Here is an 18,598-nt window from a genome sequence, read left to right as displayed (position 1 = left end):
CTCTTCCCGCAGTCTCTGCTCACCCGATTTTTTGACGAAAATTACAACAAGCCCCTGGTAATCCGGGTGGTATTGCTCTCGATTGTATGGAAGATTTTACTCAGCAGGAGATTAGTGACATCCTACAACGATTTAAACAACGGCCTGGTGAGGCCTTGCTTACCTGGATGGTGCGTCTTTATGATCTTGGCGCTGCCGGTATTATGCTTGATGCTGTTGATTGCTTACGATTTTGCTCTTTAAGTTCTGATTCTACGATTCAGGACCATTTTCGGAATTATAATGGTGGTGTTCAAATTTCTTTGCTCCAGCTTGCGTCTGAGGGCTGTAATCATAAAAATCCAACTGAATCTGATTGGCCTACTGATGAAAAACCGTGGTATACTCTGCGCGATGCGTCGCAACGTTTGAAGGAGGAGGTCATGAAAACGTGTATCTTCCTTAGTACTGCTGACAGGTTATTGGATGGTCTTTTAACATCTTCTGTGCGTAATCGCATTATACGTACTTCCCCTGTTGCTTATAAGCAGGTCATGATGACACTATTGATTAATAAAACTGGCAATCCTTTGTCTGCTGTGCTCGAGTCTGTTCGTCAGCTTGGTGAGCTGGGTGAATGGTTTAAACCTGAAAGACAATCCCGACCTGAGGGTCGTACTGGTGGGGACTATAAGTTCTCTAGACGTGACATGTTTCTTGCTCTCATTGCTGATGGTGTCAAAAGGGAAGACATTGATGGCGAGCCTAATAATCGCTTATGGGACATGTTTCGTAAGCGTGGTTTGGATCGTAAGGAGGGTGCCCGCCGTGTGCGAAAGAATGAGTATGACCGTGGTTCGGATGACAGTGGTGATGAGAGGCGACGTGTGAATTTTGATCGCCGTGATGATCGGCGCTATGAACGTGATGGATCCCCCCGTCGGAATGATGGGAGGGGGAGAGAGGATGAGCGTGAAAGGGGTAGAGATGATTGTGTTTCTGACAGACGACGAGATGCAAGGAGCTACTCCCCTGACATGAGAAAGAGAGAGGATCGTAACAGACTCTCTGACCGTAATTCACAACTTTTTGAATCTGACACTAATCCGTTTCGTACTGGAGACGGATATGAACAAGAAATCCTAATACCAAGGAAAACTGAGAACATTTACCCTGATCTGTCTTGGTTGACGGAACGCAGGAAAAATGACTAGGAAATAGGTCAAGCTCCGGTACGCAAGTGGGCCCACAGAGATTACAGACCCTATGTAGATATTGAGATTTTTTGGAAACATCGTAATATCCAAAGGGCCCGAGCGTTGGTTGATACTGGGGCGGAGGCCACTTTAATTCATGGTAAGTCGAGAAAATTTCATGGACAGTCTTTTACAATTACCGGTCTGGGTGGTAAAGAGACACCCGCAGTTCAAACTGCACTCGAAATTAAAATTGGTAGAATTCCTCGTAGAGAATACTCTGTGTTGGTTGTGCCACTTTTGGAATACATTATTGGAATTGACATTTTGAAAGGTATGACTTTGCATTTGGATGATGGATGTTATCAATTTGGTTCACGACAGTACATTTCGACCAGACCCGTACGGGTTGGCCGTTTACGCATGCCACCTATTAAGATCCCTTTAGCGACGAAAGTGATTTCTCAGAAACAATATCGCATTCCAGGTGGTCATGAAGAAATTACAGCTACGATTCAGGATTTGGTTGACGCGGGAGTCATTACTCCGGTCACATCTGCTTGGAATAATCCTGTTTGGCCCGTGCGCAAAAGTGACAACTCTTGGCGCATGACTGTTGATTATCGAGAATTGAACAAACACACACCTAAATTGACTGTTGCAGTACCAGACATTGTCACTTTGATTCAGAGAATTCAAAAGCATCCGGGTACATGGTATGCTTCCATTGATATTGCTAATGCATTCTTTTCAATTCCGATTGCCCCCGAATGCCAGGAACAATTCAGTTTCACATGGAATGGACGTCAAATGACGTTCCGGAGTCTTCCTCAAGGCTATGTACATAGTCCTACGATCTGTCACCGACATTTTGATTCAAGGTGAAACGCAAGACCAGGTACAATCCCATTTAGATCAAATCATTGATTGTTTGCGAGCAAAAGGTTGGGAAATTAATCCTGACAAATTACAAACTCCATCCCAAGCTGTAAAATTTCTAGGAATTAATTGGCATGAGGGTCACAGAGAGGTGATTCCACAGGTTAAACGAAAAATACTTGATTTTGCTGTTCCCAGAAACAGGAAAGAGGCGCAATGCTTTATTGGATTGTTTGGATTTTGGCGTCAGCATATTCCCCATTTGAGTCAGATCTTGGCTCCATTGTATCGAGTCACTCGTAAAAAGAATGCGTTTGAATGGGGTGAACCTCAACAGACTGCTTTTAATTTGGCTAAAGAAGCTATTCAGTATGCTTTGGATTTGTGGCCTGTGAGTGACGGTGATGTGGATTTGAATGTGTCCGTGGAAGGCCTGTATGCCAATTGGAGTTTGTGGCAAAAGCAGGGCAGACAAAAAGTGCCATTAGGTTTTTGGACCAAAAAGTTGCCAGAGGCTGGTGAGCGTTACTCACCTTTTGAAAAACAGTTGCTTGCTTGTTATTGGGCTCTGGTGGATACCGAGCAATTGACCCTAGGCCATGCTGTGATTTTGAGGCCTGAAATTCCCATTATGCAATGGGTTTTGAGTTCACCGAAGTCCCATCGAATTGGACATGCTCAGGAGGCTAGTTTGATTAAATGGAAATGGTACATTCAGGACAGGGCACGTGTGGGTCCGAAAGGTGTGGCGGTTTTACATGAGCGAGTGGCGCAGGCGCCCTCCAATGAGGCTGAAAGTGAGTGTTCGGTTCCCGTAGTGCAGGAGTCTCCCGTGAAGTGGGGTAAATCATTTGATGATCTGTCCGCGGAGGATAGAAAACATGTGTGGTTTACGGATGGTTCTGCGAAGTTCATTGGTGACAAAAGACATTGGAAATCTGTTTCTTATAACCCAACTACAAAGAAATTGTTATGCACAACTGGAGACGGTAAGAGTAGTCAATATGCTGAACTCTATGCGGTTTATCAAGTTTTGAAACAGGAGTTACCAGGTACATGTCACATTTTCACTGATTCTTGGTCCACTGCAAATGGACTAGCGGTGTGGCTGCCAACATGGCATTCTCATAATTGGGAACTTCATTCTAAGGAGTTATGGGGTAAAGAGTTGTGGCAAGAAATTTGGGAATTGCTTCCGCAGAGTACTGTAACAATCTTTCACGTGGATGCTCATACTCCAATCGACTCCCTTGACAAATTTTTTCATAATATTGCAGATGAACAGTCTAAAATTTCTGAGGCAGTGGTTGACATGCAGGATTCTGATTTGGCGGGATTGGCGAAGTGGGCCCATCAGAAAGCAGGACATTTTGGAGAGAAAGCCACTAACAGGTGGGCTGCCGATAGAGGAATTCATATTCCCTTTTCTTTAATTAAAGATGTCATTCTACATTGCCCCATTTGCCAGCATTCTAGAAAGAAAGAGGTGCCTCAAATTGTTCGAGGCCACTTACATCGAGGTAAATTGCCCGCCCAAATTTGGCAGATTGATTATATTGGTCCGCTCCCTATGAGCAGAAACTGTCAATATATTTGTACAGTGGTTGATACTTATAGTGGCCTTTTGGTCACTTTCCCTTGCAAGAATGCTACCCAAGTGAATACCATTAAAACCCTGGAGCTCATTATTTTGTACTATGGTGTCCCATTCCAGATTCAATCAGACAATGCATCCCACTTTCGTGGAAGATTGGTGCAGGAATTCTGTACGGAGAACAATATAGATTGGGTGTTTCATATTCCATATTACCCTCAAGCTTCAGGACTGATTGAGAGAATGAATGGCTTGTTGAAAGAACAGTTGCGCAAGTTGACTGATGACCGTTACAGCCAGTGGAGAGATGTCCTACTTCAAGCTTTGTTAATTTTAAATAATCGTCCTTTATTACATGCTGAATCTCCTTTGATGCGTTTGTTTCCTCCACATATTGATGCAAAACCTAATTCTGTTTCGAAAACTGTCACATATTGGGAAATTACCCCCGGTGCTTTGGCTCCATGTAGAGCAACCCCAGGTTCCGCAGGCCTTGACCTGTATGCATTAAATGATGCACAATTTCCAGGAAAAGATCGAATCATTGTTGAGACTGGCATTGGTGTCTCTATACCTGCCGGTAGTTTTGGATTAATTGCCCCTAGATCTGGCCTGGCCCTGAAAGGTGTACAAGTACTCGGAGGAGTAATTGACAGTGATTACCAGGGAGAGATTAAGGTTCTCTTGCTTAATAGCAGTGAGACTGACTTATTGATCAAAAAGTCTGACCGTGTTGCTCAGTTACTGATTATGCCTGTCTTCAGTGGTGAGATCAAGAAAGGCTCTGCCCCAACGTTGCTAACTGTGCGAGGACAAAAAGGCTTCGGATCGTCTGATCTTCCTGGAGCTAAAATATGGGTGCAATCGCCTAAAAATCCTCCTGAACAGGCTGATATTATTGCGACCGGTCATGACAACACCGTTTTGGTGATGAAGCCAGGGAAAGATGGCTGGGAAGCTGTCCCAGCTGATAAATGTTACTTACGAGAATGATTAAGGCCTGTATTTGTATTGTTTCAGATCATTCTTTGGACTGCTGTTGCAGGATGTGTCGGCGTTGGACTCCTTTTGGCTTGCTACGCCGGGAGAGGAGAGGATCCACCGACGCCGGTTGATGGAATTATAAGAGCCACGCGGTCTGCGTGGCGTTCGTCTTCAAATTTCTGGGTCACACTCGCGAAGCGGGTGACGAACTCTCCGCATTTTTGCCTCACTCCTATGAAGAGTGTTACTGACATTCTAGCGACCTGTTTGGTAGCTGTCCCTGCATCCACTGAGACTTTGCGCCATGTGTTTAATGTATCCAATGCCCGACCTAATGTTATTCTGGGCGATTTTGCGGCCCACGAGTTCTGTCCCTCATGTACTCTTCTTCCGGACCTTGATATCCCTATTAATTCCAGAATTACTACTTTTAATATTACCCCTGGTGACCTTTGCTTCGTGATGACCTGTAATCCTAAGGCTATTACCGAGTGTTTGCAGTTGAAACTCCAAGCCGCTACTACTTTTTCATTTCATCAACGTTTGTTATGTTTAAAGAGACTTCCTAATTCATGCCTTTCAGTGAAGAACAATATGACCTGTAAACGTTTAGTAGTAGCAACTAGCCATTATCGTTCAATGTTATTGCCAGCTGGATGGCTCTTTTCCTGCGGGAATTCATCTTGGCCCTATATTCCTGCAAATATTTCTGGTGGCCCATGTGCCATCACTAGATTAAGTTTGCTAATGTTTTCTTCACATCCTCCTTCCCATTCCCGTATTGTCCGAGACTCAATGTCATTACATGAAGATTGTGATTCCTCTGTTCATCTTTATTCCAGATCAGAATATCTTGGTTTAGCTTTTTCTATTATTGGTGTTCCAGCATTGGCCGTTTATAATGCCAAAACAATCGGAAAAATGGCCTGCTGGATGGTGAAGTCTATAAATCAAACGTCTACTGTTTTATCAGATTTATTATTAGATTCCCAAGGTGAACGTAGAGCTATTTTGCAAAACCGTGCAGCAATCGATTACTTGTTGTTAAAACATGGGCACGAGTGCTCTGATTTTGAAGGTCTATGCTGTTTTAATTTGTCTGATCATTCTAAAGATATCCAGTCCCACATTAACAAACTCCACGACTTGACTGCAGAAATCAGAGAACATATAGATCAGGGTTTCTTTGACTGGCTTTTTAATTGGCTCCCTGACATGCATTTTATGCGACAAATTTTAGGGGGGGTTATTGTTGCTGTTTGTATCCTTATAGCAATTTGTTGCTTTATTCAGTGTATCCCTTCCCTGCTACAATTTTTTAGACTTAGTAAGGGTCGTAGATCAGTTAATTTTGTCTCATATTATTCCTCTACTGACGTTAGTTCTATTTAGTTTGTGGTTAATAGACTGGAGTCAAGGGGTGTAATGTTATGGCTGTCTTTTTGCTAGCTCTTTGGAGATGGAGAATGATGGAGTGTGACTCCAGCCTATCACCCCCATAGCATAGGGATTAGGCTGATAGACAGGGACCCTGTCTTACATATATAAAGGCATTTTCGTATAATTTCCCTTAGAGTAAGGCTTATGAATTTAAGTTAGGGGATAGATATATAAGTACTAGTCATGATTCACTCATTTGCTAACATGCCGATCTGTTTTTCATGGAGCTATGCATATTATGGGCTCCGTAGGCCTTAAACGAGACAGACTCCATTTTGCTTTCTGCCCGGTAGCTCGAGAAGGCTTTCTAGGTGAAGAGTAATGTTTTAGTTTCAAGCTGTTGTTCGCTTGGAGAGAACCGGTTCAGGCTGACCCTTATCGAAGGAATGTATTTTTCTCCACTCCGAAGACACAACTTCAGGCCGGCTGGCTGGGAAAGTGTCCTTGGTACGGGGAGGTACAAGAATTTGGTGGGCGGCAGGTTACTGGCCGTGAATTTCCATGAAGGAACGGGCTTTGATATTAGCGAAGGTGTTAGTCTTTTTGTCAGTTAGTCCGTAGGCGGCATCTAGCCGTTAGCATCTCTGCCATTATTCATTTTCATGGTGGATGAGTCGCCATCTTTGGAGTCGGAGAAAGATTTAAGACCGAAACTCTCTGAGATAGACTGAACGAGAAGTAGCGCGGAGCGCACTGGTACAGAGAGAGAGAGACGGTAGCTAATAAACAGCAAGGTTCCGAGGTCCTGAGGGAGAGCAGACGAGGTTGAGCCTAGCGGTGCAGACGTGTACTTGTGACGGCTGAGGGTGACTGCAAGGCGAGCCAGGACCCAGAGACGAGACAGGAGCCTAGATGACTGCCGAGTCCAGACTTCCCACTAACCAGGTGATACCCACTCAATTTATGTAGGATGTGCACTCTAATCTTTACCTTTTTCTTGCAAATGTAATGCTGCATAGTAATGTGATTTATGTTTATTGTTAATAAATACCCTAATTCATATAGAATTATTGTGTGCCTGGTGCTCATGTTCAATCTTGATAAACCCGACTTCTAGTTAGGAGCTGTTTGGGTGAACGGATGAGAAATCCCGATCAGGTAAATGGTGACTGAATAAGGAGGGAGTGGGTGGATCTTTGATGCCAAGAGCAGGGAGTACACTACATAATCTGAAACCATATTCAAAGTTATTACTGTAGTTTTATTCCAGGTAGACCACTGAGACAATACCCCCGAATAATGGTTCATAGGAATGTGGTCGTCGTTGATATGCGGCGTTAGTGATAACACTGGGTGGGAGACCAGTGGGAATACCCACCAGATTGTGGCTTGGATAAGTGAGAACGCCAGGGAGGATACTGGCGCTTAGTTTCGCCAGATTGCGAACAGTTTGGAAAAGGGAGCATTGGGTTCTGCAGGCCCGTGTGTAGACACACCGGATTGTGTGTCAGATCTGCCCTAGGGTAGAACGGTCTGGGTCGGGGTGACCGCGAGGCCAACTGATGTGAATAAGATATTGTAGAAAATCCGTACATACATATATTGTCATTCCCTGTCCTTAGGTGCGACCTGTATATTTATCTGTATATCTACTCATTGTGAATACGATCTGAGGAGGGAAGGTGAGTACGTTTTGGCTGGGTCACGGGGGCCCCTGGGGGCTGATCCCATCTAAACAGAAAATCCAGCCATTACAGCTTCCTAATCTGGTAAATAGATTTTGCTGCATAGAGCAATTGTATTATGTAAAATTGAGAAATTTCACTAGTGACATGGAATGCTTGTACATAGGACCTGTGCTGTGTTTCTAAAATGTTATTTAAAAAACGATTTTGGGGTAAATGAATGGCTTTTATATTTTTGAGAAGGAATTAATAGTGTGTGCCTCATTAAATAAATATATTTGAACCTTTTAGAATGATGTCACCTGCGTTACCTCAGATTAGGAAGCAGATTCCGGTTCTTTCTTGTTTGTTTTTGGCATGTATTTTGGAAATGCCTGATATCAACATATGCAAGATAGAGGAATTGTCTTTTGTGAAATAGTGAGGTTTCAGTAGTGAAATAGTATGCTTGTACATAGGACCTGTGCTCTGTTTCTTAAATGTGATGTGAAAAACGATGTTGGGGCAAATGAATGGTTTTTACATTTTTGAGAAGGAATAAATAGTGTAGATGATGTGAGGCCTGTCCAGGGGTGTAGATGAGGTGAAGCCTGTCCAGGGGTGCAGATGAGGTGAAGCCTGTTCAGGGTTGCAGATGAGGTGAGGCTTGTACAGGGGTGCAGAGGAGGCAAGGCCTGTGTTCAAGAGTGTAGTGGGAGAGAAGCCTGTCCAGGGGTGCAAAGGAGCTGAGGCCTGTGTCTAAGAATGCAGTGGGGGAGAGGCTTCATGAAGTCCAGTCCACTGCATTCTTAGACACAGGCGTCACCACCTCTACTCCCCTTGAAAGAGAAGGAATGGGAGGTGGGGGACACAAAGATTGCATGGGCAGAAATAGAAGACGAAGAAAGCAAACGGGTCCCAGGGTTAGGCCTTGGGGATAAGACTAAAGCATTACCCGGTTTAATAGTACAGGTCCTGCCAAGATTATTGACAACTAGAAAGGAAGATTGGGACGCCATCTCGTCCTGTAAACAGAAACAAGATGAAGATACTAGTGACTTCTATTCAAGATTCGAGAAATGTTTCATTATTAATAGTGGCCTCCAACCGAGTAGCGAGTCATATCCACACCTTTTTGTATCAAAACTAGTCGAGAACTCCCTACCATTAGTTAAAAACAGAGTGTACAAAGTTGAAAGTACTTGGCAGGCAAATACGCCATCCCAGATGTTACAAATGTTACAATATCACCAGAATAGAATTAGGGAAGAACAAGATCAGGAACAGAAACGTATGAAAGACACGAAGATGAAAATGTTAGTAGCACAGACGGTCCCAGCCGACGGTCAGAGAAAAGGTGGGGCCCAGACAAGTCACCCTACAGCTCCCGTTAAAGGGACATGTAATTACTGCAAGCAGCCAGGTCATTACGTACATGAATGTCCAGTCCTGAAACATAACATATTAACAGGTAAAACTAAAGAAAGACCGCATCCACCTAGACATGACCATGGGCATCAGCAGACCTCACAGAGCGAACAGCCAATGCAGAACACACAGTCTATGCATGCTCCATCACACACAGCACAGACAGTAGCGGTACCACAGCCACAGCCCATTGCCGCGACTCAGCAAGTTTCCCAACAGATGTATCAGTATGCCCAGTCCGCATATCCAGATTACCCCCGATATACATGAAACAGCCTAGAGAGGGAAGGTGGCCTGCCTCTTATTGAAATTCCTGTAGATCAAGAAGGTCCTTATGTACACAGTCAGGTATTGGGAAAAGACAGAAAGTTTTTAATTGACACAGGGGCAAGTCGCACCACAATCAGCCATGATGAAGTCCCAGGGGCACCCCTCTCAGGCTCACAGAATGTTTCCCTTGGTTTTTCAGGACAGCCTATTGTAAATGAGGTATCAGAACCAGTACCCTTGGCTGTGGGTCCATTATCACGTACTACAGACCTGTTACTGACGAAATCATGCCCAGAAAATCTGTTAGGAATTAAAACTCTGAAAGCTCTAGGAGCTATAATATGCTGTTCCCCGGAGGGAGTTAGACTCTTTCTACGGGATTTCAAGGGTCACTATGTTTTGAGAGAATTTGATGTCAGATTGAAAAATGTGCCATATTATTTGTGGGCAAAAGGCCCAACTGATGTAGGTTGCATGCATATCACTCCATACCGTGTTACACTCAAGACAGGTGTTGTTTTGCCCAGAATCAGACAATACAAATTACCACCCGATGCTGTAGTGGCTTTACTGAAAATCATTGAAGAGCTCATTGCCCAAGGAGTGGTCGTAGAGACCGACTCCAATGTCTGTAATTCACCCATCATTCCGATTCTAAAATGTACCGACCCCAATGCACCGCCAGTATATCGGCTGGTGATTGATTTAAGAGAATTGAATAAATGTATTGTACCACAATACCCTGTGGTCCCCGACATCTCTTCCTTATTGACTGCTATTGATTCTGAAGCAACGTTCTTTACTGTAATTGATCTCAAGAACGCCTTCTTTAGTGTACCTATTGATCCCGACAGCCAATATCTATTTGGATTCAGTTTAAATGGTCGAAGTTTCAAATTTTCCCGCGCACCTCAAGGATTCACAGAAAGCCCCAGCATCTATAGTCAAGCACTGAAAAGACAACTAGATTGTATTCAAATGCCAGTTAACACCGCTTTACTGCAATACGTCGATGATCTGCTGATCACCGCACGAAGTGAGCCCGAATGCGAACAAGCATCACTGACAGTCTTACATTTCCTGGCTGACAAAGGACACAAGGTGTCCCCTTCGAAGCTACAATTCTGTGTTCAGCAAGTTGTGTACTTGGGTCACTTGCTGTCCAAAGTGGGGAGACAGCTCACTCCCGATCGCATTCAGTTAATTGTAAATATGCCACAACCCCGGACACAAAAGGAAGTGCGGGCCTTTATAGGCCTCACCTCGTACTGCAGACAACGGATTCCTCAATATGCATTTCTAGCTAAACCACTCATCCAGTTAACGACGCAGGAGGCAGCGACTTCGATTGCCCTCCCTTGGACTCAGGAACACACACAAGCTTTTGAAGAATTAAAGAAAGCCTTATGCCAAGCACCAGTTTTAGCGACACCATGTTACAGCAAACCGTTTACACTTTTTGTTACAGAACGTGATGGTACAGCATTGTCTGTCCTCACTCAAGATCAAGCAGGCTCACATAAGCCTTGCGCTTATTTTTCAAGTACATTGGATTCAGTAGCCCAGGCACTCCCTGCGTGCTTGAAGTCAGTAGCAGCAACAGCATTAGCCATCAGACAGAGCGATTCAATTGTTTTAGGACATCAGTTAACAGTACAAGTTCCACACTCTGTAGAGGTTTTGTTAAACAGAACCCAGACTCAGCACCTGACTATAGCACGACTGACAGGTTACGAATTATCGCTATTCCAGCCACACATAGAAATCAGGCGCTGCAGCATATTGAACCCTGCAACATTGTTACCCTCAGTTATGACAGATCCAGCCCCGCATGATTGCATAGAGATCATTAATGCAGTAACCAAGCCTAGACGAGATTTAACAGATGTTCCATTGACAAATCCAGACCTGACACTTTATGTGGACGGTTCATGCATGAGAACTAATACAGGAGAATTAGTGGCCGCGTACGCCGTGACCACTGAAACTGAAGTTAAAGAAACACACCGTATTGACACACTGTCCGCTCAAGCGGCAGAGCTTATTGCTCTGACCCGAGCCTGTATACTAGCCAAGAACAGAAATGTCAACATATACACTGATTCCCGTTATGCGTTCGGAGTTGTACACGACTTCGGCATGTTATGGCAAGAACGAGGTTTCCTGACCTCTCATGGTGCCAAGATCCAACACGGTCCCCTCATTCAAGCACTGTTAGATGCAATACATCTGCCTTCAGGAATATCGGTCATGAAGTGCAAAGCACATACTAAAGTCACAGATTCTGTTTCCCAGGGTAACGACCTGGCAGACCAGACAGCAAAGCATACAGCACTGACTCACACTCAGACAACTGATATGACAAAGACAATAGTACCGACCAAGTGTATGGCAGTCAGGGATCCCACACTAGATGTTATCGATATCCAGGCACATGCTACCCCAGATGAAATAAAGAAATGGATTGAACTAGGAGGGATCCAGACAGATCAAGGTTGGATGACAAAGGGAAAATCTACATGGTTTCTCCCTGACTCTATGGTTCAAGTCATGATAAATACAGCACATAGTCCAGCACATCTAGGAGAGAAAGCGATGTTAGACAGTTTACAAAATCTCTGGAACAATAAACACTTACGAGCAGCAGCGAAACAGAAAGTGCGTACTTGCATGATCTGTTGTCAGTTCAATCCAGGAAAAAGCGTCCCTGTAGAGCAAGGTGGATTTCATCCTCCCGATCACCCTTTTGAAGTCCTCCAGATGGATTATATCCAGATGGACCGTTGTCGAGGATTTAAATATGTTCTCGTAGTTGTCTGTGCTCTGTCCCGCTGGACCGAAGCATACCCAGTCCCAGATTACACTGCTCCGACCACTGCAAAGCAGCTGGTTCGTGAATTCTTCCCACGATACGGCTTGCCTCGTGTCGTGTACTCAGATAACGGTCAGCCATTCTCATCTGCATTAATGAAAGAAGTTTCTTTACTGCTAGGATACCAGTGGAAATTCCATTGTGTCCGACATCCCGAAGCCGCAGGCCTGGTAGAAAGGCATAATCAGACACTGAAAATACGCCTTGCAAAGATATGTCAGGAGAAAGGGGTCGACTGGATAGTGGCCCTGCCCGTGGCACTATTCTACATGAGAATGGTTGCCCATTCGAGATCAGGGCTATCCCCGTACGAAGTGGTCTTTGGCAGACCACCGAATATGTGGGGGACGCCCATTCCGAAGAAAATAACTGATGTCGATTGTAATATGTTGACAGATTACCTTGCCTCCTTGATGTCTGCACTCCAATCATGTCGTTCACAGGTTGCCGCAGCCTTCCCTGACAACACCGATGTAAAGCCGCACGATGTCCGTCCTGGCGATTTAGTCCTGGTACGCAATTTCGACAGGAAGAGTCCGCTGGAGCCCCGCTGGAAATCCCCGAAGACCGTTCTTCTCACCACAAGGACTGCAGTAAAAATTGAAGGGAGAAAGGGGTGGGTTCACACGAGTCATGTGAAAAAATTCTTTGAACTGAAACCTGATCGAGACTCGTCCACCCCCACCAAAGACTGTGTCGAGCCAAAAGACTTTACAGTAACTGAAAGAGAAAAAACTCCCCAAGAGGAGTATCGTATGAAACTCCGATCTAGCAAGTCAGACAGTTTAATTGTTTAAGTCCTCCCCTAGGTGAATCGGTTAAATAGTTTCTGACATGTATCCCCTAGATCGACATAGAGAGAGAGAGAGAAGATTCAAAAAAAGTGCATATTGTAAATCGCTTCATAGTCACTGTATAGTGACACTAATAATCATGTTTATTCTGAGTGTTTTAATCATTATTACTAGCATTCTGCTACCTATCTACTGGCCTATTTTCAGGCGTGAACAATCTGCTTACAATGTATCTGCTGAACATTCTTTTAGCGAATTACCTCCACACGAGCTTTCTTACAGACTTGCGCTGCGCAACAATACATTCATTAGTATGTTACATCACTCTCACCAGACCAGCAATGCTACCAATTGCTGGGTATGTGGCCGACTCCCTCCCCATCAGAAATACCAGGGAGCCCTGCCTCTTTTTCCATATCCGTTCTCGCACAATGGCTCTTGCGGTGCATGGATTAGATTAATAAACTCTATAGATTCAGATATTGCCGTTACCCCCGAAGGGAAATGGATTTGGGGAGACCTGAATTCAGTCCTATTCTATGCCTGTTACCCTGATAGTAAAGGTCAATCTGTTTCTGTAGGAACTGATCTAGAAAATGAAGTATATGGGTTAGGAAATTACACAGAAAACATTATGATTCTTGTTGTTGAATCTGAAGCTGCACCCGTCCTTCCTGCCATGTCAGTATTACCAGTCACCGGTCACCTCTGTGTTAGAAAAAAGGGTTCAGTACACTTAGGTCATAGTAAATGTACTACTGTAGTCGAATTCACTGATGAGGGTAAGTCCTCATTTCAAGCTAGACGACATACATATTTTGTTTGTGGCCATACCGCGTACATAAGTCTACCACCAGATTGGGATGGTACCTGTTATCTTGCTTTCCTTCTGCCCCCTGTTTTCTTAGCTCCCCCTGATTACCATCGTAATTCAAATCTAGTAAACAATAGAGTCCGAAGAGACCTCCCGCTTGTCGACTACACAGAAACGGCATGGGAGCAATACACAGATTTTAATAAAGGATTCTTTTTCTTCGTAGGACCTGTTCAAAATAGTAAAATAATACGCAGGTTAACTAGAACACTTGAAGCAGTAGTACATGAAACCGCTTCCGCTTTAGGTAATATAACAGAGGAACAGTCTGCTATGCGGATTGTTGTCCTTCAAAATCGTCTCGTGATTGACGTCATCTTGGCAGATCGAGGTGGAGCTTGTAAGGTCATCGGGTCAAGTTGCTGCGTTTTCATCCCACAAAACGCACCATCAGTATATCATGCTATTACTCGTCTCATAAAATTGCAAATCTGATACATCAGAATCCAGGCACCTGGACTTGGTCCGGTTGGTTCTGGACAACGTTAACTGCTTGGGGATGGAAGATCCTATCCTTCCTAGGCATTGGCCTAGTCATAGTATTCAGTTGCTGCCTGTGCCTACAGTGTGGGCCAGCGATTTGTGGACTGTGTGCCACCTCCTGCATTGAACATTCTAGTTTCCTCTCAAAACGCCAAAGAAAGAAAGATGAGCAAATGATGCTGCAAGAACAAACTGATAGATTCATGAGGATCGAGATTTCATGAAGGGTCCGTAGGGAACAAGGAGGGAATGAGGAAATATAAATTTTTGGTCATGTTATGTTCCCTATCGTGTACCCCACCGACTCCATGTATCAAGCCTAAAGTACATGTAACTTCCCTCCTGTACCAGCTATGAAGACGCAAATACATTTGCGTCCAACGTTAATATGTCCTCTTTCAGACCCACCCTGAATGGGTTGAATAGTCCGTTCCTAAGTATGCCATGCCAACGTCTTTTTGTGGTGTACTTCTACGTTTTTCAGCTCTAGTTAAGTAGGCCCTGAATTTCTGCCACCGAGCCTCTTTTCTGGCTTCTGACTCCGAGGGCCTCAGCCCAGGCTGCCTCTGTACCCGTGAACTCCGACTTACTTCCAGCGCGGCCCCTCGCGCTTAGCTCGGCCTGTTTTCTGCCAAGACTGACTTCAACCTTCGAATTATCTGATCTGCTCCTCGAAAATGCATTCCTGCCTACTAGTTTAAGTAAACATCCTCCCAGCTGCAGAGCCAAAGGGCCGGCCTGTCTCTGTGCAATTAATTCAAGTAATTCATAGCCTCTGTTGCCATGTACCCATGGAAGGCCCATGCCCCACGCTTCTCCTGCAGACACTCAGGCGCTTATACACGCACTCCCAGTCAGTATAGAATGACTTCTACCCCAGAGACCTTTCAGCCCAGATAGCTTAGTTCCTACAACACCAGATATCAGATATGATAAAAGTACAAGTTGATCTGACATGCCAGACTTCTGTCTCTTTCCGTCATTTTGAATGTCAAGTCCCCTGCACCCTCCAGCTTCACGTCAGTCACACGTCATGCAGCTGCGCGCGCATCCAAGCTTCCAATTTCTGCTGACATTGCAACATTTCTGTTAGTGCCACCCCTTTGTGACACCTACTTGTGACGTTTCTAGCACACACCTCTAGTTCACGCCTCTTGATTACGTACTAGTACCACGTGTATACTGTTATCTTGTCTTCTCTCAGCTGTTACGCCTCCTGCACTGTTGCTTATGACGTGAATTAAGTATATAAGCTATGTACTGTTAATAAAATGTAGCGCTCTATCCCTTCTGACACCCCTGTGGTGGTCAGAATCAGATATCTTGGTCATGACCATTCCTTTTTAAGGAATAAAACCCCTAAGAACTCTAACACCACGGACTCTGTCTTTTTTCTTCCGATCTGAGTTATTATTGATTAAGTACTTACCTGCATAGAAATTAAGAGAGTAAATTAATTATTTACGTCAGTAGGATCGAGACACAAGAGGTGGCAAGAACAAAGGGGGAAATGACCAAAAGGGGGCAGGGTAGACCCCCCTGACCCCCTAGGTTTGATGTGGGGGCCATGAAAGGGCCCCGCGGGGCAAAAAAAACACTTTTTTTTTTGATTTGCGCAGGGGAGCGCCCGGTACGCGCACCGGGGAGCGTACGGGGGAGCGTACCATGGGGAAAAAGAATGACAGTTTTAAAAAAAAGTAGCTGTTTTAAAAAAAAAATCTTTTTTTTATTTTTATTTATTTAAGTACCTACATGTAGGTACCAATGTAGAGACTTAAATTTAATGTGCACCGTCTCCTCTGTAGATATCTTGCATGTTGTTACAGAAGTTATTGTGGTATATGGAATCCATACCATAGTCTGTCAGGAAAGCAGAAACAGATACTTTAAGCACTCCCTGAGAAGGCCTAGGGGATCATGGGTAGTCTATCCTGCTCCCTTATGATGAAAAAGAGATGTAAAATACACATTGTAGATAATATGTTTAGAAGGAATTAATAGTGTTTGCCTCATTAAATAAATATATTTGAACCTTTTAGAATGATGTCACCTGCGTTACCTCAGATTAGGATGCAGATTGAGATTCTTTCTTGTTGGTTTGTGGCATGTTTTTTGGAAATGCTTGATATCAACATATGCAAGATAGAGGAATTGTCTTTTGTGAAATAGTGAGGTTTCAGTAGTGAAATTGTATGCTTATACATAGGACCTGTGCTGTGTTTCTTAAATGTGATGCGAAAAACGATTTGGGACAAATGAATGGTTTTTACATTTTTGTGAAGGAATACATAGTGTAGATGAGGTGAGGCCTGTCCAGAGGTATAGATGAGGTGAGGCCTGTCTAGGGGTGCAGAGGAGGTGAAGCCTGTTCAGGGTTGCAGATGAGGTGAGGCTTGTACAGGGGGGCAGCGGAGGCGAGGCCTGTGTTCAAGAGTGTAGTGGGAGAGAAGCATGTCCATGGGGGCAAAGGAGGTGAGGCCTGTGTCTAAGAATGCAGTGGGGGAAAGGCTTCATGAAGTCCAGTCCACTGCATTCTTAGACACAGGTCTCACCACCTCTGCTCCCCTGGACAGGCCTTACCTCCTCTGCTCTTCTGGAAAGGCCTCATCTGCACAATCTGCTTCCTAATCTGAGGAAACACAGGTGAAACGTGCAATCATGTACACAGTATCTAAACCTTGTGAATAATGTAAAACCAATTCATGTGCTGTAAATCAATTTTTACATACCATTTAAAAAACAGAGCACAGGTCATATGTACAAGCATTTCATTACACTACTGAAACCTCACTTTTTTACAAAATACAATTCCTCTATGCACTAACATTTCTTTACCAAGTATTATCAAGAAATATGACACAAAGGAAGAATAAAAAAGCGTAATGTGCTTCCTAATCTGGTAAATAGATTTTGCTGCATAGAGCAATTGTATTATGTAAAATTGAGAAATTTCACTAGTGACATGGAATGCTTGTACATAGGACCTGTGCTGTGTTTCTAAAATGTTATTTAAAAAACGATTTTGGGGTAAATGAATGGCTTTTATATTTTTGAGAAGGAATTAATAGTGTGTGCCTCATTAAATAAATATATTTGAACCTTTTAGAATGATGTCACCTGCGTTACCTCAGATTAGGAAGCAGATTCCGGTTCTTTCTTGTTTGTTTTTGGCATGTATTTTGGAAATGCCTGATATCAACATATGCAAGATAGAGGAATTGTCTTTTGTGAAATAGTGAGGTTTCAGTAGTGAAATAGTATGCTTGTACATAGGACCTGTGCTCTGTTTCTTAAATGTGATGTGAAAAACGATGTTGGGGCAAATGAATGGTTTTTACATTTTTGAGAAGGAATAAATAGTGTGGATGATGTGAGGCCTGTCCAGGGGTGTAGATGAGGTGAAGCCTGTCCAGGGGTGCAGATGAGGTGAAGCCTGTTCAGGGTTGCAGATGAGGTGAGGCTTGTACAGGGGTGCAGAGGAGGCAAGGCCTGTGTTCAAGAGTGTAGTGGGAGAGAAGCCTGTCCAGGGGTGCAAAGGAGCTGAGGCCTGTGTCTAATAATGCAGTGGGGGAGAGGCTTCATGAAGTCCAGTCCACTGCATTCTTAGACACAGGCGTCACCACCTCTACTCCCCTGGACAGGCCTCACCTCCTCTGTGCTTCTGGAGAGGCCTTACCTCATCTGCACAATCTGCTTCCTAATCTGAGGAAACACAGGTGAAACGTGCAATCATGTACACAGTATCTAAACCTTGTGAATAATGTAAAACCAATTCATGTGCTGTAAATCAATTTTTACATAACATTTAAAAAACAGAGCACAGGTCATATGTACAAGCATTTCATTACACTACTGAAACCTCACTTTTGTACAAAGTACAATTCCTCTATGCACTAACATTTCTTTACCAAGTATTATCAAGAAATATGACACAAAGGAAGAATAACACAGCTTAATGTGCTTCCTAATCTGGTAAATAGATTTTGCTGCATAGAGGAATTGTATTATGTAAAATTGAGAAATTTCACTAGTGACATGGAATGCTTGTACATAGGACCTGTGCTGTGCTTCTAAAATGTTATTTAAAAAACGATTTTGGGGTAAATGAATGGCTTTTATATTTTTGAGAAGGAATTAATAGTGTTTGCCTCATTAAATAAATATATTTGAACCTTTTAGAATGATGTCACCTGCATTACCT

The sequence above is a fragment of the Lissotriton vulgaris genome, chromosome 7 (assembly GCF_964263255.1).
Source record: "Lissotriton vulgaris chromosome 7, aLisVul1.2, whole genome shotgun sequence".
NCBI classification, from domain to species: domain Eukaryota; kingdom Metazoa; phylum Chordata; class Amphibia; order Caudata; family Salamandridae; genus Lissotriton; species Lissotriton vulgaris.
The sequence above is the reverse complement of the archived record's forward strand: the minus strand, read 5'-3'. Positions refer to the sequence as shown.